The sequence below is a fragment of the Panthera leo genome, chromosome D4 (genome assembly GCF_018350215.1).
Source record: "Panthera leo isolate Ple1 chromosome D4, P.leo_Ple1_pat1.1, whole genome shotgun sequence".
NCBI classification, from domain to species: domain Eukaryota; kingdom Metazoa; phylum Chordata; class Mammalia; order Carnivora; family Felidae; genus Panthera; species Panthera leo.
In genome coordinates this window covers 1,822,770-1,849,676 of record NC_056691.1, presented here as the reverse complement: position 1 = coordinate 1,849,676, position 26,907 = coordinate 1,822,770, and the positions used below count along the sequence as shown (strand labels likewise).

The 26,907-nt window shown below is 45.1% G+C and overlaps 1 protein-coding gene across 2 annotated transcripts in view; it reads right to left on the bottom strand.

The window, feature by feature from the left end:
• Positions 1-19,367, bottom strand: part of PTPDC1 (protein tyrosine phosphatase domain containing 1) — a 64,084-nt gene extending 44,717 nt beyond the window's left edge. Inside the window, exon 1 of one of the 2 annotated variants that reach the window (XM_042913027.1) lies at positions 19,314-19,367. The gene's annotated coding sequence lies outside the window, so the exon portion shown is untranslated. Of the gene's footprint in view, positions 1-13,749; positions 14,134-19,313 lie in introns of those variants that run through there. The other variant, XM_042913024.1, reaches the window with a different exon arrangement.
• Between the last annotated feature and the right edge of the window lie 7,540 nt (positions 19,368-26,907).

Here is a 26,907-nt window from a genome sequence, read left to right as displayed (position 1 = left end):
GCTTGAGTGGCTCAGTGGGTTAAGCGTCTGGTTCTTCATTTTAGCTTGGGTCATGATCTCATGTTTTGTAAGTCTGAGCCCTGTGTCGGGCTCTGTGCTAACAGTGCAGAGCCTGCTTGGGATTCTCTCCCTTCTGTCTCTGCCCTACCCCACCTGCATGCGCGCTCTTTCTCTCTCTCTCAAAATAAACTTAAAGAATAACAAAAGGGACATTATAACTAACTTTACAGACATAAGGATTATAAAAGAATACTAAGAAGAAAAATATTCCAACAAATAGTGAGATGAAACAAATTACTAGAGAAACACAAACTACCAAGAATACCTTCATGAAGAAATAAAAAATCTGAATAGACCTACAAGAAGTAAAGAAATTAAATTATTTCAAAAATTTCACACAAAGAAAAACCAAGCCCAAATGGTTTCACTGGTGAGTTCTACCAAACATTTAAAGAATTAACACTAACCTTTTCAAACTCTTTCAAAAACAGAAGACTGTCATAATTGATTCGATAAGTACAGTATTACACTGATACTAAAATGGGAAAGATATCACAAGAAACCACTGACCAACATCCCTTACAAATACAGAGACAAAAAGCCTTAAGCAATGTTAGTAAACTGAACCCAACAACATAGAGAAAAGTATATACACCATGGTCAAGTGGAATTTATCTCAGGAATGTAAGGCTGGTTTAACATTAAAAAATCAATTAATGTAATACATCAACATAATAAAGGACAAAAACCACATGATCATCTCAATAGACACAGAAAAAGCATTTCCAAGTCCAACATCCTCTCAAGGTAAAAGCACTCAATAAACTAGCAGAAGAGAATTTTCTCAACCTGATAAAGGGCATCTATGAAAAGCCCACAACTAACATCATGATCTACAGAAAGATGGAGGGCTTTTTCCTAAGATCATGAATAAGACAAGGTTATGTACTCTCACCATGTCTGCTCAACATTGTAATGAGGTTCCAATCAGTGCAATGATCCAAGAAAAAGAAATAAAAAGCTTACATATTGGAAAGGAAGAAGTAAAACTATTTCTATTTGCAGATAGGGTGTTATATTTAGAAAGTTCTAAGGAATCCACTAAAAAGACTAGAGAACTGATAAGCAAGTTCAGCAAGTTGGCAAGATACAAGAATGATACACAAAAACAATTTTATTTCTATAAGCTTGAATTATAGTTTTAGTTCTATAAATTCTGTTAAAAATGCTCTTTTTCAAGTCAAGGCAGTTCCCTTTTACTCCTAATTTTCTGGTAGTTTTTTTTTTTTTTTTTTTTTTTTTTTTTAGAGACAGGGAGAGGGAGTGCATATGTGGGGAGGGAGGGATAGGGGGACTGGAGGGGGAGAAAGAAAAAGAGAGAGAGAGAGAGAGAGAGAGAGAGAGAGAGAGAGAGAATCTTAAGCAGGTTCCATGCTCAGTACAGAGCCCAATGAGGGGCTCTAACCCATGAGTCTGGGATCATGACCTGAAGCGAAATCAAGAGTTGGATGCTTAACCGACTGAGCCACCCAGACGACACCTCATTCTGAGAATTTTAATAATGGTCACTGCTTAATTGTGTCAAATGCTTTTTCTGCATCAACTGATATAAATGTATAATTTCTGTCTCTTTAACCTGTTGATATAGTGGATTACCCTGACTGATTTTCAAATACTGAACCAGCCTTGCTCCCTCTCTCAGCACTGCTTTAGGTGTGGCCCACAAACTTTGGTATGTTGAGATTTCATTCAACTCAATGTATTTTCTTTTTTAAAAAAATTTTTTTAATGTTTATTCATTTTTGAGAGACAGAGCATGAGTAGGGAGGGACAGAGAGAGAGGAGACACAGAATCTGAAGCAGGCTCCAGGCTCCAAGCTGTCAGCACAGAGCCTGACGCAGGGCCCAACCCACAAACCGTGAGATCATGATCTGAGCAGAAGGCGGACATTCAACCGACTGAGCCACCCAGGCACCCCTCAACTCAATGTATTTTCTACCAAAACAAGCACATCCACACTTGTCACTTTTATTTAACACGGTATGGAGACCAGAGCAATAATTCAAGAAAAAAAAAGTGAAAGGTTTTTGAAAAGGAAAAAAGTATAATTATATTTGTTCAAGGATGACATATTATCTATGTAGAACATCTGATGTAATCTACAAAAAAATCTATTAGAAACAATAAGTCAATTTAGCAGGACTGTGGTATACATATCAGTATATAAAAACCAATCACATATTATATAATAAGGATAAGTAATGAAGTTAAAATTGAAAACATAGTAACATCAAAAAGTAAGAAATATTTAGGGCTACATCTGATAAAAGAGGTAAAAAGTTTGAATACTAAAAACTATAAAGCACTACTAAGAAAAATTACAGAGGACCTAAAAGGAAGGGCAAGATCTACTGTGTTCATAGTTGAAAAGCCTAGTTAACATATCAATTCTCCCCATAATGACCAATAGAGCCATCACAATTTCAACCAAAATCCTATGCGGACTTTGTAGAAACTGAAAGCCAATTATGAAACATATGGAAATGCAAAGGATCCACAGTAGCTAAAACACCATTGAAAAAGAAGAAAAAGTTGTCTATCTAACACTACTTACTTTCAAACAACAGTAATAAAAGTGAGGTAGTAGCTTAAAGTCAGATAAATGGAACAATGGGACAAAAAAGAACACCCAAAAACATAGCCACACCCGCTGGACAACTCATTTTTGACAAAGATGCTAAAGCAATTAAGTAGAAAAAGTATGCTCTTGGGGCGCCTGGGTGGCTCGGTCGGTTGGGTGTCCGACTTCGGCTCGGGTCACGATCTCACGGTCCGTGAGTTCGAGCCCCGCGTCGGGCTCTGGGCTGATGGCTCGGAGCCTGGAGCCTGCTTCCGATTCTGTGTCTCCCTCTCTCTCTGCCCCTCCCGTTCATGCTCTGTCTCTCTCTGTCTCAAAAATAAAATAAACGTTAAAAATTAAAAAAAAAAAAAAAAGAAAAAAAAAAAAAGAAAAAGTATGCTCTTTTCAACAAAGTGTGCCGGAACCACTGAAAATCCATGTGCAAAAAACGTGAACTTCAGATGACATCTCATACCTCATATAAAAATTAACTCAAAATTATCATACACCCAAATGCAAGAACTAAAAACATAAACTTCACAAACATGAGAAAAAACTGACAGAACTGAAAGCAGAAATAGATAAATCCACCATGTATAGTTGGAGGCTTCCACACTCTTCTCCAAAAAATTGATAGATCAGGCAGGCGGAAGGTCAGTAAGAATACAGGTGACTTGAACAGCACTCCCACTCGGCTTGGTCTAATTGGTACGTATTCACCCACCAACAGAAGCGCACATAGAACAGCACCGGACAGACCACTGCTGCCACATAAAACACATCTTAACAACGTGAAAGCATAGGAGTGACACAAAGTCCTGCTTCGTGGCATATCAGAACCAAAGCAGAAGTCGGTAATAGAAAGATGGCTCAACAATTAGAAATATTGGGAAGTTGAACAAATACTTCTAAACTACACATGGGTTAGGAAGTCTCAAGAGACATCTTTAAATATTTTAAACTAATAAAAATGAAAATACAACTTATCTTGCACAACAATGTGAATATACTTAATACTACTGGATTGCATACCTGCTTGCTAAAAGGAAGACCACAAAATTCTCAGTTTTCAGCTCCAGCGAATGGAGGCCCCGAAACAAAACCAAAACCTCATGGTTTCTGCTCTTACTGCAAAGGGCCGGGACACTGCGGAAAGACCGTTGCCAAGTGGAGTGATTCAGGCACGTTCGACCCTCTAGCCAACCTATTCCAATACCCTCCTCATTCCCAGGGAGGGGCGGGGGGAGGGGGTCCACGGAACTCCTGGCGTTTCCCAATCCCCCCTCTTCATCGACCTGGAGGAACCACTCTCCAGACTGGGAGGGAATCTCCACCCGCCACCACCAAGCAGCCCTCCCCTCGGAGCACTGGAACAGCTCGCGGAGCGGGGTCTCCAATAAACCTCAGCAGGTTCCGTCCCTGAACCCACTCCCCCCGTCTGGGCCCTCCGAGAGACACACGCACTTTTCTCCTTACTTCCTCTGCCCATTCACTTATTGGGCTGAGGTGTCTTAGAAAAATTTCATGCTGCGACTCCTTCCTCCCCAAAGGGGGACATAATCCTAGAATTTGACAGCAGCAATCGAAGCAGCCAAATCGGTAAGTCAAATGACCCTTGAACGTCTCCTATTTGCTCCTTCTCCGAGCTAACTGGAGCTAAGTCCAAAGACACTGATCATTTGTCCCTGTTAGATCAGCTACCACTCTCCTCATGGGCAAAACCTTCAGCTGGTATTAGCAGAACCCACAGTGCACCTCCCATCAAGATTCGAACAGATCCTTCAAACTCTCTCCCCAGAATTAACCAATACTCTCCAAATAAAGAAGCCCTTCAAGGCATCAAGTCCATAATACAAGGTTACAAGGCTCAGGGCCTCAGTGATTCTGCACTAGTTTCTGTAATACTCTATTTTACCTGCGAGAAAACTCGATGGCTGAGGATGAAAGTTTGTCCAGGATCTCCACACTATACATCACACTGTTATCACTAACCCCCATCCATACCGACACCCAATCCCACTGAAAACAAAATTTTCACTGTGATTGATCCATACAGTGTATTTTTAGTATTCCAGTAGATAAGGACAGCCAATATATTTTTGCTTTCACTGGGGAAGACTTAAAATCCACCTGGACAGTCATGCCCCAGGGTTTCTCAGAGTCCTTACTTTTCACAAACTTAAAAGCCGATTCGGACGACAGAAAGTGTTCTGCAGGCTCTACTTCGTTCCAATACGTAGAGGATTCGCCCTTCTGCCCCTCTTCTCAGATCTCTTCACAGGAAGGCAACGTTCATCCGTTCAAAGCTTTGGCCTTAAACGGACATAAAGTCACCAAAGGAAAACTGCAGTTTGCTCAAACTCAGGTTCGATACTTAGGGCCCCTGACCTCAGAACCAGGGCTAGATTTGGACCCAGGCCGACTTCAGGGCACCCTGAACATCCCTAAACCTAAAACCAGCACCAATTACGAGGTTTTCTTGGCCTAGCTGACTGCGTCAAAACTGGACCCCAAACTCTCTTACAGCTCAACCTCCACACGCTTTCCTGAAAATCAACCAACCTGACCCTGTTATTTGGAAAGATCAGGATGACACAGCTTTTGGGACTTTAGGGAAAAGCCTAATACGACCCCTGCCTTTGGACGTCCTTTCGATTCCCCTTTTCCCTCTTGGTATGTGAGAGGGAAGGGAATGCCCTTGGAGCGCTCACCCCAAAATCACGGGCACCATCGCTGTCCCGTAGGGCATTATAGCCAACAACTTGAACCTGTGGCTCAGGGATGTCCCCCCCCCCCCACCCCGCCCCCTTGCCTCCCAGCCATTCCTGCCACTGCCCTCTTGGTTGAGGCCACTGCGGAAATAGTCACGGGGTCCCCTCTAACCATCCTTGTGCCCCATGCAGTGGAAGCCCTCCTGAACTCTCCCCACACTCAATACTCTTCAGCCAGTCGCCTCACTTACCATCCTGCTAACTGCTCCTCATGTGACTCTTCCTTTTTGCAACAGCCTTCACCCCACTATTCCTCTCTCCTCCCTCATTGACAAGACCCCCACGACTGCTCGATGTTGACACATCACCTTTTGACGCCCTGTGACAAGTTACAGGAATTTCTCTGCAGATGAAATACAGACTTTTAATGGTTCACTGATGGTTCTTATTTAAAGGATGAAAATGGTAAATATCGTGCTGGGAGTGCTACTGGAACCCCTTTTGAAGTCACTAAGGGGGCACCTTTACCTCTGCCTACTTCAGCCAAACAGGCTGAGTTACATGCCCGGACTCGAGCTGGATACCCTGGCCAAGGGTAAAACCACAGGCATTTATACCAAGAGCTGGTACCCCTTCCAGTAAGTAACTCAGGACTTTGAAATAGTATGGCAACAGCGAGGTTTACCTCCAATGGAGATAAAATTTTAAATGCCAGTATCTAAATATATTACGTGCCATATTTTTAGGGCTGCTCTGGCCATTACCAAGGTTCCTGGGCATTCCAGACGTGAGTCCCTGGAGGCCAAAGGAAACCACCTCACTGACATTTCTGCCCCAAATGCTGGTCTCTTGGAGGCCAACAGCCAGACCTCTGCCCTGGTCCAAAGGGATGTTCTCTCAAATGATAATTTGGAAAAATTGACCAGAGACCCCAAAAATTGGTCCCAGAAAAGGAAAAACAGTATTAGAAATCTAGTCATTGTTGGTTTGATAGTAATAGAGAACTCTGGTTTGGACCAAATAACAATCTGCCCACAGAAGTTTCAAAATCCCCACTGCTCACCACTGTACGTGCTTTCAACCACTGGCCTCCTGACACGGTGATGGCATTCGTGGACCAATACTGGTGCGGAAAAGATAACAGGGCCACAGAAAGTGCCTACTTCGCTCATCCCACATCCAAGGTATAATCCAGGGAAAACAGCACTTCTCCCAGACTCTGAACCGTCCAACGGACCATTAGAGGTTTGGCAAATGGATCTCATATGGCTTCCCTACCTCAGGGAAAGAAATATGTTCTTGTCGTGGTCTGTATGTTTTGCCACCGGACCGAAGCTTCCCCTTGTAGACAGGCCAATGCTTCTTCTGTGGCTAAAATTCTGTTAAAGAAGATTACTCCTACCTGGGGGCCCCTCTAACACATCGCGGTGGTCGGGAAACCCACTTCACCATTCAGGTGCTTTGTTAGTTAGGCGTGCACTGTTCGGCCGTGTGATGTTACCACACTTGCACTGTGCACACGCCACACTCAGTCCTCAGACTTGTCACACTCACTCGTGGCATCGTGAAGTCTCAAGGGGAAAACTTTGTAGACTATACTGTAATTTGTTATTGTCATATTACTTTTTTTGTTTTGTATAATTACTTTTAGGTTTTGCATTTTATTACCTGTCAAACTTTTGTAAAAACGATGTACCCAATAAGGTGATTCTAGCTCATGCTTCAAGGTGATTTCCAACACTTACAACGTTGAGAAGACAGAAACTTTAGTTGGAAACCACCCGAGGGTCTCTCCCTCCTAACCTTCCTCGTTACTCAAATGTGGCCTGAAGTGGTTTCCAACTGCTATGCATTTTCCCTCTGATGTAGGGCATGACAACCAGCAAAGGTCCTCCGTGCCACTGAGGGACTAAACCACTAAATACAGAAAACCTGACTCGGGATAGGTGCTGCTTTTGGGGAAAGCTCTTGATTAAAAGGGGGAATGTGAAAATGAGTAAAGGAAACCTTACATAGAGTGGAGTTGGTGGTCAGACGGGGTGAGGGTGGGGGGACTCTCATGCCCCCACCCCCACTCCTTGCAGCCTTTGCAGATGCAACAGGAAGAGCCCTACCTTGCATTCAGTCAGGACCAAGTTCACTTTACCACCCCTGCAAGATGAAGGAAGATTTTCTCCTGACCTGGCAATAGTCCAGCCAATGACAGAGAACACAGCCAGCCAATGAGAGGTGTCACAGCCCAGCCAATGAGACACTGTAATATCCAGCCAATGAGAGAGGGTCACAGCCCAGCCAATGAGAGATGATCACAGCCAAGCCAAAGAGAGAGGTCATAACCCAGCCAATGAGAGATTATCACAGCCCAGCCAATGAGAGATGGGCACCACCCTGAAACTCCCATTTACCTCCACTGGACTTCTGTGCAGAACAGCCTTTGCAAATCCCCCTTCCATCCATAAAAGTGCATTCTTCTGCTTTGCTCTGAGTTTACCTATGGTTTGTAGTAACCTGAACGTCCTAGATTGCAATTCTTCTACTCCTGTACAGAGTAAAATAACTAGCAGTTTTACTTTTAAGATCAACAGAAAGGACGACAGGTCTAAAATCAATAACATAAGCTTCCAACTTCAAACATGAGATAAAGAAAAACAAAACCTAAAGCAAGTAGGAGGAAGGAAACAATAAACCAAACCAAGAGCTAAGAAAAAAAAAAAGAAGACGCAAATTACCAATCAGGAGTAAAATAGGAGTCATCACTACTAATCTTACAGACATCAAAAAGTTAGTTAAGCGAATAGTACAAACAATTCTATGCCCATAAACTTGGTAATTCATTTTTTTACTGTTTATTTATTTTTGAGAGGGGGAAGGGGGAGAGAGAGGGAGACACAGAACTCAAAGCAGGCTCCAGGCTCTAAGCTCAGCACAGAGCCCGACGTGGGGCTCAAACTCACAAACTGTGAGATCATGACCCGAGCCGAAGTCAGACACATAACTGACTGAGCCACCCAGGCACCCCTAAATCTGGTAATCTAGATAACATGGACCAATTCTTGAAGGGTGCAACCAACCAAAACTCACCCCAGGAAATACAGATAATATGAATAGCCCTACACCTGAAAAAGATTAAATCAGTGGTAAATCTTCCCCCAAAATGAAAACACCAAGCTCAGATGGTATTACTGGTGAATGTTACCAAACATTTAAGGAAGAAACAATACCACTTTTACAGTTTCTTCCAGAAATCAGAAGGGAGATCATCTTTCAACTCATTTTGTAAGTCCAACATTACCTTTTATTCCAAAACTAGTAAATATATTACAAAAAAGAAAACTATAAACCAAGATCTTTCAAGAATTTAGATATAAATATTAGCAAAATGAATCCAGCAAACTGACTATATAAAAAGGGTAATACATGGTAACATGGGGTTCATTCCAACAATGCAAGGCTGATTCAACACCTGTAAATCAATGTAATTCGTCATATTAATGGAATGAATGAAAAAGATATGATTATATTAATATATGCAGGAGAAACAAAGTTCAACATCCATTCATGATAAAAACCCAAAAAAACTTAGAAGGGAACTCTCTTAATCTAATAAGACTATTTTTAAAAATCGCAGCTAACATCACACTAGTGAGATGTTAAGTTTCTCCCCAAGATCAGGAAGGAGGATGGTCCCTCTCACCACTTCTAATTCACCTTCATACTAAAAGTTTTAGCTAGTGTAATCACACAAGAAGAAGAGGTATACAAATTGGATAAAAAGAAAAATAAATAAAATAAAAAGAATAAAATAAATAAAATAAAATAAAAGAAAGAAGAAAATAAAAAGAATAAAAAAAAATAAAAAGAAATAAAACTATCTTTATTCACAGACAACATACCTCTCTATCCAGAAACCCCAAAGAATCTACCAAATAACTCCTGTACATAATAAGTGAATTTAGCACAGCTGAAAGGGACATAATCAAGATAAAAAAGACAACTGCTTTCCTATATACCAGCAATGAACACTTGGAATTTGAATTTTAAAAAATAATACACTTACAACAGCACCTCCCCACATGAAGTCCTGAGGTATGGATGTAACAAAATATGTACAGGATCTGGGTACAGAAAACCAGAAATCACTGATCAAAAGAAATCAAGGGAAATCTAAATAAAGGGAGAGATATTTCATGTTCTTGTATTTGGAAGATCCAATGTAGTAACGATGTCAGCAGATTGATGGTTTAATGCAACTCCTACTGAAATCCCAGCCAGCTTTTTGGAAACACACTCAAGTTTATTCTAATATTTATATGAACAAGTAAATGTATTAGAATAGCCAATTTGATTCTGGAAAAGAGCAAAGTTGGAGGATTCACACTACCTGATTTCAAGACTAACTATAAACCAGTGAAAGAACCAACTCATGTTATGGAACATAACAGAGCCTGGAAACAAACCCACAGAAATAGTTTTTGACAAAGGTGCAAAGACCATTCAATAAAGAGAGAACAGCTTTTTCAACAAGTGATGCCAGATACTGGAGTACATATGCAACAAACTGAACCTCACACAGATATTAACTCAAAATGGATCACTGACCTACATGTAAAATGCAGACATTATAAAATTTCTAGAAGAAAGTGCAGGGGGGAATCTGCATGACCTTGGTTTTGGTGATGAGTTTTTAAGTATACCAGCAAAAGCAAATCTATGAAAGAAAAACTTTTAAGTTGAAATTAATTAAAATGAAAACCCTGAATTCTGTAAAAGCCACAGAGGATGAAAAGACAGACTGGGAGAAAGTACCTGCAAATCCCATGTCTGATGAAGGACATGCATCAAACACATGCAAACAACTTTAAAGGTTGAATAAGAGGACAACTTTTTCTTTTTTTTTAAATGAGAGAGAGCATGTGCGAGCACGGGGGAGAGGGGCTGAGAGAGGGAAAGAGAGAATCCTAAGCAGGCTTCATGCTGTGAGCGCAGAGCCTGATGTGGGGCTCAGTCCCACAACACTGGGATCACGACCTGAGCTGAAATCAAGAGTGGGACACTCAACCGACTGAGCCACCCAAGCACTCCTAAAAACTGGCAAAATGAGAAAGGGAGGAGAGAGGGCAGGGGTGGGAGGACAGGTTCTCAGGATGACTGATAACTACTCTTTCCTGCTCATATGTTGGTTAATTGGAGATACTATAGATATTTACATATTGTATTTTTTTTAAATGTTTATTTTGGGGAGACAGAGAGACAGAGTGTAAGCAGGGGAGGGGCAGAGAGAGAGGGAGACCCAGAATCTGAAGCAGGCTCCAGGCCCCGAGCTGTCAGCGCAGAGCCCGACGCCAAGCTCCAACCCACGAAGTGCAGGATCATGACCTGGGCTGAAGTCAGGTGCTTAACTGACTGAGCCACCCAGGCGCCCCACATGTTGCATTTTTATTTAAGAAAAAAATGAAAAGGCCATCAGGGTGTGTAAATTGTGGTTGCTGCAGAATTTTTCTTGTAGAAAAGAAACTGGTATGAATTTGAATACTTCTGAGTAAGAAATGGTTGAGCAAACTCTAGCATACATTTCTCACGGAACACAAGCCAGTTACATTCTCACCAAGTTATGTTTACATGCACTGAGCTGGAACTTGACTGCAATACGGCAGTAAGTTAAAAAATAAAAGCAAGTTGCAGAGTAATAGTTTGGGTTGAGTTACATTTGTGTGTTAAAAAAACTTCAAAATTATAGAAAAATGCATTTGTGAATTAGAAACATAAGGGAAAACTGGCGCCATATGTGTCAATCTGTTAATACCAGTTTTAAGAGATTTACATTTGGAGCAAAAAAGGGAGCATTTGTCCTATTTATTCCCTTTATACACTTCTGTATTGTTTGAGCTTTATTTTGAAGTTAAAAATAAAACCTTTATATTATACTTTTTAGTTTCTACCGAAAGAAAAAAAAATGGGCAAAAGATGTGAACAGGCACCTCACCAAAGACAGATGAAAATAAAGCGTATGAGAAGATGCTTCGTATAGGGAAGTGCAACTTAACACCACAATGATATACCACTCTATGTCAGAACAGCAAAACACAGAAACACAAGAAAACCTAGCAATGTCAACTGCTGGCACAGATGGGGGGCAAGAGGAAGCCTCTTTCACCACTGGTGGGAGAGAGGGCAACGGTACAGCCATGCAGAAGGCAGTGTGGCGGTCTCTCAGCCAGCTCAACACAGCCCTAGAGTAAGACCCGGAAACTGTTCTCAGCTATTTACCCAACTAATTTGAAAACACATCCACTCAAAAACACATATGTGAATCTTCACGATGGCTTCACTTGTAATCGCCAATATCTGGAAATGACCCACCTGTCACAAAACCTACTAGACCACTGTTCTGTGATTAAAGGGAAAGGATCATTATTCTATGCAACAACGTGGATAAATTTTACATGTAGCACGCTAAGCAAAAGAATCCAATGTAAGATTACACTGTAAGATTCCATTTATATGACTTTCTGGAAAAGAGACAAAACAGTCTTTGCAAGACGTCTGAAAAGGGCAGAGGGGCGACCGAGTAAAGCACAAATTTTTAGGGCCATGAAACTATTGTGTCTAGTACTACAGTGATGGATACGTATGTTATCCATTTGTCAGCCCTCCCAGAACTATTTTATAGCACAAAGAATAAACTTTATGCAGTATTTTAAAATGCAAACTAAAAAAAATCAACTAGGAGGGTGGAGAGTGGGCAACCCCAGCAGGGAATGCAGACAAAAGAATTTAATTGTATTACAAATGTGTGAATAACTTCACCGGGGAGGAGGAGGGGGGATGGCAGAAAGGGACCTGAGTAACTCTGGAAATGACCGGAGACTGAAAGTCAAAAGGAACCATACACTCCACTGTAGCTGGAAATGCGACTTCTCAGGGAGGGGCTGGTTAACAATCTTGATACTCCTGCACACGTATCCTGGAATGGAGAAGTTAAGTAGAAACATGGTGAATGGCAGAAGCCGGGTCTCTCGCTGTCGAAGATGGAGGGTACAGATAACAAGTAAGCACCGGGGAAAAGGCCAGAATGAACCGGGTGGGGGGTTCTGAATTAAGAGTCTGAGGCATCAGCCGGAACTCCTATTTAGCTTAATACAGAAACCGATGACTCAAAGTGGAAATATTACAGAGATGTGTGCACACACAGGTAAGTAAATATCCACATATTTATCTCCTAGCTCTGCTCACTCACGGGACCTAAAAGCAAGGACACCTCAGTAGCGATGAGCACATCAGAGCAAATCCTGGCTTTTAACACCAGGATCCAGGGATCCTTGTTGAAATGGCTGATTTTAGGGCTGGAACAGGGAATACACTAGATGAATCTGAAGCATCCTGTAGTGCCGGAAAGTAGGCAAGTGCTCCAAACACAAACAGAAACCACCGGAAAGAGCTCTCAATGGTAAAGTTGGAACAATTTGAGCAACAAATAAATACTGCACTTTTCAGTTGTATCTACCTGGGAACAGAAACCTCTGACATGCTCAATAATACAAAATTGTGTCACCGTGCAGGTATATTTTTCCCAAAGTCGGAAGGCAGGGGGACAAACCAGAGTATGCCTTAGAGGGGAAGACGCCAGAATGCTTAGGGAGTCACACGAACAACAGTCCAATTCAATATAGTAAATATCTGAGCCCCTACGAGGTGCCAAGAGCTCTGAGAACATGGGGGAGTACAAAGACCAAATAGTTCCTGAGGTGCGTGGCCTGAGGGACGGCTCAGGACACCCTCACAGGCGGAGTTGGAGTCAACATCTGGCACCAAGTAAGTGATTAATATGTGTTACGAGCTCTTCCCCAAATGCCCAATGCAACAGGACTCACTCTACTGAAACCGGTAAATTTCACCACTTATGTGACAAAAGGATATTACTTCCATTCTATATTGTTATCATCAACTAGAGAAATTAGCGTTTTAGAAGTACAGAACTTAAAAGTCTAAAACTTAACATGCAGAAAAACTGTTCAGTTTTCTGTCTACATGAATGGGGGAGTCCTGTACTTTGACTCAAGGAGGCCACCACTGATGCAAGTAATAGGCAATTAGAAAATAAGACTTTGGACAGCACAAACTGAAAAGCAGAAATACTCCACGATCACTTTATAGAACTTTAGACCATTAAGGGCATGAACACTTTAAAATTCCACACATAATTAACATTGTTTCTCTGTTTTGAAATATGGAATGGCTGCATCAGAGGGCAGAGAAGAAAATTATCCGGATGAGAATGCTTTCCCACATGTACCAGGAAACACACACAACTGACCACCGAGAGGAGAAAGCCTCCCCAAAGTCCCTGCTTATCACCTCTGCTCCCAAGGAGCTTTTGCTGAAAGAAAACAGTTGATTCTGTACAGCTTTATACTCACAAAATTAAACACAGGCTAAGCTGGATGCGTGCTAGGACCTTTGCAAAACAGGCTTATGGAGGGCGTGTGGACACGAGTCAGCTCGGGGCGGAGACCAGGAGCTCAGCCACGGGGGCCAGCAGGAGAGGGCACGGCGTGACGCCAGTGTTCACAGGGCACAGTGACGGTGAGCGTGTTCAGGTGGGCCTATGACATGAAGCGAGAAGGCCGAGATGTGTTCAAGACACGACAGCACTGACGGCGGTGAGCACAGGAGGCCCGCGGGTCGGGAGGGACCGTGGCAGGGGACGGCCTGGCCTGCAGGGACAGAACCGCAGGACAGCACTTCCGGGCCATACGGACATGCAGAGAGCTGGCTGGAAATGCAAAGGCTTTCCCACCAAACAAAGTCAAACACAACAACTGTACACACAGTGCGTCCACACAGGCGGAGAGAAAGCGCTTGAGAGACACCAGGTGGCTGACTTCCCCTGACACGCTCCCACAGCTTCCGTTATTACTCGCAGTACATATTCGGCCACTCTTCAGTCCTTACTCAGGTGGCCACCACAGACTTGAAACGCTAGCTCACCAGGCCCTTCCCTAAAGATTCCTGAGGAGCCAGAGGTCCGAAGACGTCCGGAGAGGTCACAGTCTGGAAAAAAGAGTGGACAAAAGGTGTTGACCTTAGAATAAGTGCCTCCATTCACGGAACACCCAGAGTAGAAAGCACACGCTACGCGCGCTCGCAGGAGATGCAGCGTCCAGCGCTCACGGGACAGCTGGCCTTGTCTACCACCATCCCGAGTAAATCCACCGCAGATCAACAAAGGCGAACGCAGCTAATACGATACTAACGCTGCTGGAGTTGCAAGGCTGTTTTTCGTTTTGGCTTATCAGTGTTTTCTAAATTTTTATGCTCAGTGATGTTTTACTTTTATAGGAATACAATTCCACTTTCAAAAGATCCGATAGTTGTAATGGTTACTATTACATTACACACAGCCTTAGTTACTTTCGTGCTACATGTTACAATATATTCCTGCCATTGTTTCTAATATCTGCTATAAATTTAATCTGTGGCCTGGGTCAATTTATACATAGTTTCTCATTGGGGGATAAAGACAAAACTACTGTATATTTCAAAACAGCCACAATTTAATAGTCAAATATATTTGCCCATCAGTGATAGACACAACAAAATTGCTACCAAGTTTGAGGTAATATACAAAACGCTAGACAGAATTTTTAAATTGGGCCATTTTCTTTGGGACACAAAAATTTTAAACTTGAATATCTATTACTCAACTCAACATATTTTCAGTCAGCCATCTCCCCTTTCCCTACAATTCTGAGGAAAAGTTCCAGCATGTGATTTTACTTTTCCATACTGACCCTAATCCCCTCAAGTCTACTCTTCATGCTCTGCCTCTAGCAAATAAAGTAAAAAATAAACATTCTAAAGGATTGGCTGACAAAGTTTGAAAAGAAGAGAACTGAAGGTGCTACCTGTCACCAATAGGATAAATCTTCCTTCAGAGACCTCTTCCGACAGAGACCCCTCCAGTGGGCAGTAAGGCTGAGAGGCCAGGGTTAGGGAAAGAAAGGAGCGGATAATTGATTTTGTTCCTGGACAGGCAGTTTGGGTTTCCAAATTTATCCTGTAGACCAATTCAATAAATGGATTCTTCTGGTCCTTATTCTAGCAATAAAACACCTGCTTAAAAAGAACTAGAATTGGGGCACCTGGGTGCCTCACTCAGTTAAGCGTCCAACTTTTTGTTTCGGCTCAAGTCATGATCTCACGGTTTGTGAGTTCGAGCCCTGCATCCGGCTCTGCACTAACCGTGCAGAGCCTGCGTGGGATTCTCTCTCTCTCTCTCTCTCTCTCTCTCTCTGCCCCTACCCTGCTTGCTCACTCTCATTCTCTCAAAATTAATTAACTTAAAAGGATTTTTTTTGATGAAATAAAGTCTTGAGTTCACATATAGGGCCAAACATCTTTCCTTCTGAAGGGTAGAACGCCACAAATTACTACACCGACCGTGCAGAAAAAAATGGTGTTGCTTGAACTATAGTGAAAAGAAATGACTCCCAGACCAAAAAGACTTTTATTTCCCTCAAGAAACTATTAGCGGGCTTTCTCCTAGCTGGTCTCCACCTACAGTGGCCGGCTCCTATGCTCATAAGCAGGACAGCACTCAGACGCAAAGGTCTGATCCAGAGACTGACAGGTGTTCGTGCCCACAGAGAAAGAACAAAGGGCAGAAGTGCTCTTTCATAGCAACTACAAGGAGGCTAGCTGATGGCCTGGGGGGGGGGGGGGGGGGGGGGGGGGACCTGCCAATCAAGAGGTTAAGGACTAGGTGCTAAGCATCCAACTCTTGATTTCAACTTGTTCATGATCCCAGGGTCATGGATGTCGGGCTCTGCGCTGAGCATGGAGCCTGCTTAAGGTTCTCTCTCTCTCCCTCTGCCCTTCTCCCTCTGTTCATTCTCTAAAATAAAAAACAAAACAAAACAAAAAAACGATCATGGACTAAAATCATAAGGTTTACCACCAAGAGGACAACTGTTAGGTTTTAAACCATGGCAAAAAAGTTATGTCCAAATACTTAACTAGACAGCCCAGGAAACATGACTAATAACGAACTGAGAAAATGATAAGCAGAATGCCTGTTAATATTTCTGGTAGTTTTTTTCATGCAAGTGTAAGTAGTTAGGGAGTTTCAGATTTTCATCATCGTAACTGGTCACTTGCAAAAGTCAGTTTCCTTAAAAATCCAATTTGTTCAATTTGCTGTCATCAGATCTATTGCTGTTTGATCAACTAGAAAAATAAAAACATGTACCTTATACACGATGGCTAAGGTCATGGGTTAGTTGTTCTCTCAGACACCTGTTTAATGGTCAGTCCACACTCACTGTTCGTGTTAAAAGTCTCATGGGCTTGAGGATCAGTACATTTTCGAGATCATGCAGAAAGATTTATGGGGACACAATTTTCTACAAAACTAGGTGCCCATACTAATTGCCATTAAAGGGAATGATTTCCAAGAAAAAATACGATTATAACTTCTTGTAAGTTAAGCCAAAGAACTGTCAAAGCACTGACATTTTTATGGAACAAATTTAAGTTACATCTCTTGGATCAACTGTGAAAAGTATTTCAGACCTGTGAAATCTTCAACTGTGCTCGTTTATTTTCTTGAAGTTTCCTATTTTCTAACACACAATGTACTTTTAATTGAGACTTTAAGAGTTTAAGAGAATTTCCCAACCACTATTTTGTTACAAATTAAACTCAGTGAGAAACACATTTCCCCATCATGCTAACATTCAGAGACTTTGTAGTTGTACTGTTCATGTATCACAATCTGTACTTACCTTTGTTTTTTTATTTGCTTGTATTTTTTTTCCCATATAATTTCTGTAAGATCAGGGACCCTGTCTGCCTTCCTCATTGGTATATCCCCTCCACCTAACACAAAGCCTGGCACCAATAATTGTTCATAAATATTTACTGAATTAACAAATGGATGATTTTAGTCATAGAAAGGAAAGCATGATTAGGAGCTAAATAAATAGCCCATGCCCGCAGATCTCTCAAAAATATTTAAAAGGTGGCTCATTGTTATTTTTTTAAATGTCTTTATTTCATTTTTGAGAGAGAAGGAGCACGAGTTGGAGAGGGGCAGAGAGAGAGAGGGAGACACAGAATCCGAAGCAGGCTCCAGGCTCCAAGCTGTCAGCACAGAGCCCGACGCAGGGCTCGAACCCACGAACCATGAGACCATGACCTGAGCCGAAGTTGGATGCTTAACAGACTGAGCCACCCAGTCGCCCCATGGCTGATTACAATTTTTATCGATTTTTTCTTTTTATGCCTTGCATGCAGTAGGTCCTCAAAAATAAATTGCATCTTTTTTGGAAATGAAAATGACCTGGAATATTACAGCAGTATGGGAACGCACTAATCTCTAAAAACAGGGAAGGTGAAAGAGAACAGGACAAAACTGGTTGTGCTTAGTACTCTACCAGGCCCTTCCATATGCTGTCCCAAATAAAACCCTGGAGGCACTGTCCCCATCTTAAAGATGAGCAAAGTGAGACTCAGCCAGGAAGTCACTGGCCCAAGGTCAGGAAAGTGTTAGAACTGGGGTTAAAATATGACTTCTTGCTTAAAGCAAAACCCATTTTATTTTCTCTACCCTAAGTTGCCTCCACGGGAACCAAAAAATACTCCATTTTTTTCAGTAACAACACATTAAGTGCATTAAATGACACAGTCAATATTTTGCAAAGTGGGGCGCCTGGGTGGCTCAGTCGGTTGGGCGTCCGACTTCAGCTCAGGTCATGATCTCGCAGTCTGTGAGTTCAAGCCCCGCGTCGGGCTCTGTGCTGACAGCTCAGAGCCTGGAGCCCGCTTCGGATTCTGTGTCTCCCTCTCTTTCTGCCCCTCCCCTGCTCATGCTCTCTCTCTGTCTCAAAAATAAATAAAAACTTAAAAAAATATATTTTGCAAAGAAATGTTTTGATTATTCAACTTACATATTTTAGAACAGGAGATGTAGGAGTAAACTAAAAAAAATCAAATGTATCTTTAGGTGAGGCCGAAATGTATCTTTAGGTGCGAAAGAACGATAAAGTCACCAGCAAAGAAACATTCCAACGTACACGTTCTCACACCCACCGTGCTGCTTGTTTTAAAGCTAAAGAAAATCTTCAGATGTTGAGGCGGTTTTAGTCGGAAAAAGGATGAGATGTGCCTTTAAGAGAACTGTGATTTAAGGTTTGTCCTCAGGATAATTTCCAGACTTCCAAGTGGAATTTTGAAGTGCAAGCCCCTTCTCTCCGAAGATTTTCCTAAATGCTGGCACCCTGAACAATCTATCCGAGGAGCACCGGGGAGACTTCATCATCACTAGGGGATTCGGCAGGGTGTGGAAGTGATTCTGCCACACTGGTTGCACTGGGGGAAAGTAACTGTCGTGGGCCTGAATTTTTTTATGAGGGTCAGAGGAGCACAGGAGGAAGCGCTACACTGGAAAGGAGGAGAGAAGGGAGGACAAGGCACCTTCCCAGACCGCGCGGACCAGGCAGGGCGCCAGACCCGGTCAGCAGCTGGTCCCCGCCGAAGCCCGGGGTGCAGCCCCTGAAGATGGCCCGGGACCCGGGCACCTGGGGCACCCGCACCTGGAGGCACCTGCACCTGACCGGGAGAACCAGACCAGGGAGCACCCGCACCAGGGGGCGTCCCAGACGCCGGCGGGACACCTGCACCTGGGAGGCACCCGCACCTGGGGGCGCCCGCACCAGCAGGCGGGAGGCGGCGCGGTCCCAAGTCGCCGGCGGCGGGGTCGCGCCCAGGGGCCTCCGGGACCGCCGTGGCGGGCGCGGGCTGCCATCCCAGCCTCGGCCTCCCCGCGCGGACGGCGGAACGACCCCCGGCCCCCGCCCGGTCCCCACTCTCCTCACGCGCTTCCCACAAACGGCCGACGCGTCGGGATCCGGGCTGCGGCAGCACAGCGCCGACCTCCGCCTCTGGAGGAGACGCGCCAGGCCTGCCGCCCGCCCGCACTCACCGCGCCGCCTGCGCCCGCCAAGGACGCCGCCGCAGCCGCCCGGCAGCTTCCGCCCGGCGCCACACAACCGCCGGCGCCCACCTCGGCCGCGGCCGGCGCAGGCGCTCTGGGCCGCTCCCGGGCCGCGCACGCCGCCTCGCCCCCGCCGCCGACGCACGTGACGCGCGCCGGCCAATGGCAGCCGGAGGCGGCCTGGGATGCGGCGGCGGGCCGCGGGAAGGCCGCGGGATGCCGCCTCCCGGCCCGACTCGGAGGTCGGCGGCAGCGGGAAGGGAAGGCAGGGCCCGGGTTCGGCCAGCCTGTGCCCGCGGGACGGGGAGCCGGAACCTGGGCCCCGCCCCCGAGCTACCCCGCCCCGACGGCCGCGACTGGCCCACGAGTGTCCCAAGGGGCCCGCACCTGCTCCCCCAGCGCGCGGCGGATGGGGTTCGCCTGCGTGTAGCAGAACCCCCAAATCCCAACACCCCGAGCCTTATCGCAAGGCTGCCTCCCCTCCAAGAGCAAGGGGAGCTCGGGACCCCAGGGGCCCAGGCTCTCTGCGCTCTGGCCTCACGGCTTGGCTTCCGACCGCAAATCTGGGGCAGCTCCGGCAGTCACCTCCTTGATTTAGGACGGGCCTTCCAGAAGCCCCTTCCAACAGCCTCTACCCACATCTTACACACTTAACCTTAGCAGCTCACCCAGCTGGGAAATGGAGTCTCAGCACGTTTCTGCCCGCGGTGAAATCTCCTTCCAAAAAAGAGGGAAAGAATGCTACGTCCTGGTGGGTGGGTGGGTGTTGTGTGTGTTGTGTGTGTTGAAACCGGTGCAGGTGGTCCTATATCACACAGTTCCTTAGAAATAAGTCCTCCTGGATGTGAACAACTTACTAGGCGAACACATGCTCTGCGGCTGACCTTGTGCTGGATGCTTGCATACATCTTCCCATTTAATTCTCAACAACCCTGCGAGGTAGGCATGATCACCTCCGCACCACCGCTGATCAGGGATGGCAAACTAGAACGCAGATGGCTTTTCCGTACACCAGATGATCTGGTGTGGGCGGCTCTACAGTGCTACAAACACATGGGCCCAAGTAATATAAGTCTGTGTTGTTAAATCAACAAGGCCACCCAGCTCTGACAAGGTCACTCCTCTCTGCAGCTCAGGAAGCAGGCCTCACATAATACACCAACGTAAAGATATTACCGTGCCAAAACAATATAGTGAGATTGTAAAAGGAAACATTTTTGATGAACAGTAGAGTCTAAAAGAGAGTTGAGAAACTTGAACTTGATTTTCCTCAAGTTTGTCCAAGGGAGAAGAGTGCCCACACTATGGTTTATTAATAAGTAACCGGACTGGTTTAAAGGCCTCTCCAGGAGCACCTGAGTGGCTCAGTGGGTTGAGTGTCTGACTCTTGATTTCATCTCAGGTATGATCCCAGGGTTGTGGGATTGAGCCCTGCATCAGGCTCCGCACTGAATGTAGAACCTGATTAAGATTTTTTCTCTCTCTCTTTCTTTCTCTTTCTCTCTCTCTAAAATAAATATACAAATAAATACCTCTCAAATATTGTTGCTGCATTAAACTTTGACAATTAGTGGGGAAAGTTAGACATTGATCTGCCTGTAGGGAGCCCACAGTCTATGGGGAGAAAGACCAGAACACAATCTGAACTCATCAGGACAACCCTGGGTGGTGTAGGAACATGTGAGAAGGGTATCCAATCTGGAGGGGAGGCAAGGAAGAAGTAGGGAGTCATCAGAGAAGGCCTCAAGAGATAATTGAATGGGGGTCTTGAAAATTGAACTGGAGAGGACCAAGCTAAGTGTAGGGAATAGCAGTACAAAAGTATGTAGGGCAAAAGGGTGTCGCTTATGTGACTGCTGGGTTTGAAGAGAGGAGTAAAAGAACATAATAATTACGTGGTGCCCTGCCGTGACAGGTCATGTATGCACGTAACTGGTCATGTATGCACATAAGGACTTCGCATCGCTATGGCCACTTGCAGCCATTCCCTCCTTGATTTGGGGGTTTCTTTACTTTGTGTATAGTCTTGGTGGTATTCCTCATTTAGATACCCTCTGGTATCCAAATATCCAAATCCATTCCTAATTTAGATACCCATTGGCATCCAGCCAACAGATGGGCAGTTGACTCAAGCTAAGCCAGCATCATCTACCAGGAGTGAGAGGGAAAGTCAGGGGTTCAAACATCCCCACCTGAGAGCAGGCAAGGGGGATGCCTCGTGGGTCCACGAAAAGCTTACAAAATTGCATGGAAAGCACAACCGAGGGTAGGGGTTATGTGTGTGATGTTTTCCTCAGCCAACGCAATAAAGTCTCATTACTTCATTTTCACACCTCAGAACTAGATAGGAATAACTGTATTTTAGTCCCTGAAAAGATGCATTCTTTACTTACTCTGATCATACTTTCTAACCCCAAATTAAATACTCGGTATTTTAAATCAGCACTATTGGGGAAAGTCTGGACTATGTCAACATCATTTCTCTATGACAGTTTGGATGGGGTGTTCCACCAAAACAATTTTTTGAGTAATATGTGCAAAGACTGCCATCCAATTTCACTCTAATGCCATGTTCAACTGACAACCTTCTCGGAGTTTTTTTATTGTGCTGTAAGATTGATTGCTTTGATGGAGGCCATGACAAGGGTTTTGGGTTTTTTTTTTTTTTTTTCCCTTGAGTTATTCTAGATGACCAACTCTAGAGCTATTTTATTTTAAAGATGAGTCACTCGTTGCCACAGATTTGGGGGAAAGAGAGAACAAATTAGCACTGTGGAATGTCCTCATCATGTGGTTCTCTGAGTAATTTAATTTCCAGTGGTACCCACTTTTTCCTGAAATTGTATGGAAGTGTGCTATAACAACATGATGTAAGAGGATATACTTAGTGACAGAATTGACAACACAAATAAATCAACGTGATCAGAGGACCAGGGACAAGGACCAAACCATAACGGGCCATAAGTAAGAGGGCAGGTGATCTCGCCACAACCCCATCGCTCTCAAAAACAGTACTACTGAGGCCGAGGGCAGGAGGCTCCTGTTGAGAAAGTGGCTAATCCTCACCGCAGGGGGGAAGTAAGTGGGGGCACAAGCCCGGCTGGCCTGTCTCCAAGAGCTCCTGTGAGCCTTGAAGTCTCTTGAATGAATGCGTGAGTGAAGAAGCAAAAGTGAGGATGACATCCAGATGCTGGGGCTCGTCTGCCAGCGATTCTCAGCTCTCAGCACAGAGCCCTGCTCGCTGTGGGGTCCCCACCCTATCCTCCTGCTTGTCTCAGCTCCCCCCCCAGCCCTGTCCCGCCCCGGCGGCAGCTTAGCCACTGGCATGTTCTCACGCACTTAGTGAGTGTTTATGGGATGAGTGATTGATGGTTTGAAGAAACCAACGTAGAGGAATTGAAGAGGGAGCTTAGTTACAGTCCAACAATCAAAGCAGCCGGTCTGTGCTCCGTGCTCCATACACTTAGTTCAGCTCATCTTCACGATAGCCCCACAAGATAAACATGTTATCATTGCCTCATTTTACAGGAAGAGGAAGCTCAGAGATGCACCAGAGTTACCGAATTAAGTGGAGGAATCAAGGTCTAAAATCCTGAACGGTCTGATTACAAAGCCCATGCTGTTTTCTGACATTCCCTTATAGCCTCTGGAAAGTTCACAGGAAACTCTGGTCACCGTATAGGCATGTGCACCCCTGACACATTTCATGTGGGCATTTATCTTCCAAGAGGACAAGGCCTACACCACAGATTGGGCAGGACCATGTGGGCCAGCGAGAGCTCACTAACCTTCCACATTCCTTCAACTCGGCCCCTGGAGAAGGAAGACAACAGATGGTCAGCGAGCTGCTCACTTCCCCAGCCATGTGGCTTTAACTAAACAGGCTGCTTGGGATTCCTAGTGGCCACAGGGTCTGGCATGTTCAAGTTCAGCGAGAGCCTGATGCCTGCTTATTAAATCTGCTCAAAAGGCAGCCACCAGGCCACCATACCAATACAGTGGGAGACAGAAGGTACTAGAAAGCATGGTGGGTGGGGAGTAGGAAGTCAGTTGCAGTGCACCGTTTTTATTATTAATGTGCGTTATCGAGGGGAGGCTGGGAAGGGCTCCATGTGGGTACTCGTGCAAGTAAGCCAGTCCTTACTAAATAGAACAATCAAGACTGAATTTTTATTTTTTTTATTTAAAAAAAATTTTTTTTTCTTAACGTTTATTTATAATTGAGAGACAGAGAGAGACTAAGCGTGAGCAGGAGAGGAGCAGAGAGAGAGGGAGACACAGAATCGGAAGCAGGCTCCAGGCTCTGAGCTGTCAGCACAGAGCCCGATGTGGGGCTCGAACTCACAAACCGCGAGATCGTGACCTGAGCCGGAGTCAGACGCTCAACCGACTGAGCCACCCAGGCGCCCCAAGACTGAATTTTTAAAAGAGAAAGGGTGTTCTAAGTGAGGGCAGCAGTGTGGGGCCTGCTCCTCCTGCTTTCTGACAATTGCACTCCCGCCCATGGCAGCTAATTACCACCGCGCACGCCATATGTCAGGTTTTCTTAGATCCTCGTGGGTTTTGAGGTACTTTATGAAGCAACTACTCCACTGGTTACCAACTTTATCAGAAGGCTGCGTACTGGGGCGCCTGGGTGGCTCAGTCGGTTAAGCGTCCGACTTCAGCTCAGGTCACCACGGTGCGTGAGTTCGAGCCCTGCACCGGGCTCTGTGCTGACAGCTCAGAGCCTGGAGCCTGCTTCGGATTCTGTGTCTCCCTCTCTCTCTGCCCCTCCCCCATTCATGCTCTGTCTGTGTCTGTCTCAAAAAAAATAAATAAACGTTAAAAAAAAAAAAAAAAAAGAAGTCTGCGTACTATTATCCCCCTCCCCGGGTGGATCATGTTTTGAAAGGTATCGGAAAGCAAGAATACACTTCTTCCCCTGCCCTGCCACCCAGCCTATTAACTGGACAGCCCTGGTTACATTATTAAATTCATATAATTCCATTTAAAAGCAAAGAAACATGGTTTTGGTTTCATTTTGCTTCTAATCCCCAGGTCTGCTTTAAGGGTCCTATCTCAGTTCTCTGTGGACTATTTCCTTACCTGAAAATGGCGATGGTAAAGTAGGTCAACAGCACCTACCTCGTTAAGGAACTAGGGAAACGTGAGCCTGGTGAGTGAGAGCCTGGTGAAGATTTATTCCTGTTGTAGCTTCTCATGGGCCAAAGTTCCGTTCTCCTAGCTCGCTGAGCCATGCAGGTCTCTGAGGCTCCCTGGGAATCATGGGATCCCATTCTTGGTGTCCAACCCGGTCCGGTTCACCCTTCTCATTTTACAGATGAAGGAACTTAAGACCCAAGTGGAAGATCGTGACCCCACTTCTGCCCTTGATCTTGAATTGTATGTCAATTTATGCACAGTCACAAAGAAGCAGTTAGTGAAAACAAGGCCTGGAGCATCCCAGAAATTCAGAGAAGCCCAGAATGGCAGGGGAGGAGCGGTGGCCGACTAGGGGAGATGGGAGCACGAGGCTGAAAAGGCAGGCAGGACCTGTATCACACAGGACCTGCTGGCCAGTTTAACTTTGGTCTCTAGTTCAGAGGCACAGGGAAACCAATGAGAAATGATAATTGTTGGTTGAGATTTGGAAACATCTGGACAACCATATTTTAAATTTTTTATCCATGTGTTTGAAATAGTCCAACCATAGGTTTAAAGGCATAAACTGTTATTGTGTAAACTTATAGCAAGAAATTGATCTGATTCTAATAAGGACAAGAACCAAAAGCAATGGGCTTAACCAGACAAAAGAGATCGTAGGTTGGATGTGGACGGAGATCCCTGACCTCAAGCATTGTGAGCAGTGGACAGGTTGCAGAGAATGACTCGTCCTGGAAAGCAGCTGAATTCTTAGCAGAGATCATTGGGAATCAGACTTTTCAAACTGAACTGTGCAAGATGAAGATTTAAACTGAAGAGCCAGAGCTCCTGAGTGGCTCAGTTGGTTGAGCGTCCGACTTCAGCTCAGGTCATGATCTCTGTAGTTTGTGGGTTCAAGTCCCACGTCAGGCCCTGTGCTGACAGCTCAGAGCTTGGAACCTGATTCTGATTCTGTGTCTCCTCTCTCTGCCCCTCCCCCACTTGTGCTCTGTCTCTCTCTGTCCCTCAAAAATAAATGTAAACAAAAAATTTAAACCGTCTGAAGAGCCTTTAAAACGTACGGTTGAGTATCCAACTCTTGGTTTCAGCTCAGGTCATGATCCTGTGTTTTTGTGAGTTTGAGCCCCGTGTCAGGTTCTGTGCTGGCAGTGTACTGTGTCTCTCAAAATACATCAATAAACTTAAAAAATAAATAAAATGTGCTTTTAATATTGGGGTTCCCTGTTTGGTTTTCTTTTATAAAAAATCCTGAGGAATGAGGGTGGGGAGTTTGAAAACCACTGGATGTAGAGTGTGTTCCATATCAGCTGCAAGGCAGCGACCCCAGTAACACACTGGGAGCATCTTCTCAGGGAGAGGGAGGGATGAAGGCAGGGAAAGAATGTGTCTACTCTGCAGAACAGGCAGCTACCCAGGTTGGGGCTGAGGGCCTGTGCAGAAGCCCCCTGAGTTGCCCTAAAGTTACTTTAGCTCATTGTAAAACTAAGATCTCTTCCTATGGGCAGGGTTTTCAGCCACTTTTTAAAAATCTTTATTTATTTTTGGGGAGAGTGCAAGCAGGGGAAGGGCAGAGAGAGGGGGACAGAAGATCTGAAGCAGGCTCTGGACTGACAGGCTGACAGCAGCGAGCCCTATGTGGGGCTCGAACTCACAAACCACGAGATCGTGACCTGAGCCGAAGTTGGACGCTCCACCTGACGTTCGGTCACAGTACAACAGCCCCCGGTTGGGTTCTTGACATGCCTGGCCCCGGCAGGGGGGGGTCTTCCAGCCTAGTCTGTGCCAGGTCCCTCCTCTGTGCCCCACTCCCAGGGAGCTCTCACACAACAGACCTGGTCTCGCCCTCTCCAAATGCCTTGATGGCTCCCCACATCCTCCAAGGCCACACTCCCTCGGGTGACACCAGAAGGGCTTCGTGACCTTGCCCTGCCTGCTCCAATACCTCCCCCCACCCCCCATTTCCCTCAGTCCTTAAACCTGGCTGTGCAAACTCTGAGCAGTTTTCTGGATCTGCCCCGCCCTCCCTCACCTTTGCCACCCTGTTCTTCTGACCGAAAATACCGCCTTTCCTTTCCTCCTTCATGATTCAGCTTGGTTCTCCAACCTTCCTGCACTTCTCCGTATGTTCCAGCCCCTGAAAAGGAATGTATCATTGTGATATGCTGCATTTTACAAGGAATTTTTTGCAAAGGTCAAATGGGGTAGATTTGTATGCACTTTACAGACCAGGCTCACGGCGTTGACTTGTCCAAGTTCCCACAACTCGTTAGTGACAGGACGCAGCGATAAGCCAGGTCCTCCAGGGCACGACTCTTGCCCTGTCCCTGTGAACAGACCGCCACCAAGGAAGTGGGGGCCGCAAGAAAAATCTGTCTGCCCCGTTTCACCCTCATCTGGCCTAGGAGGAAACCTTCTTATGTAGCCCAGTGTTTCTGGC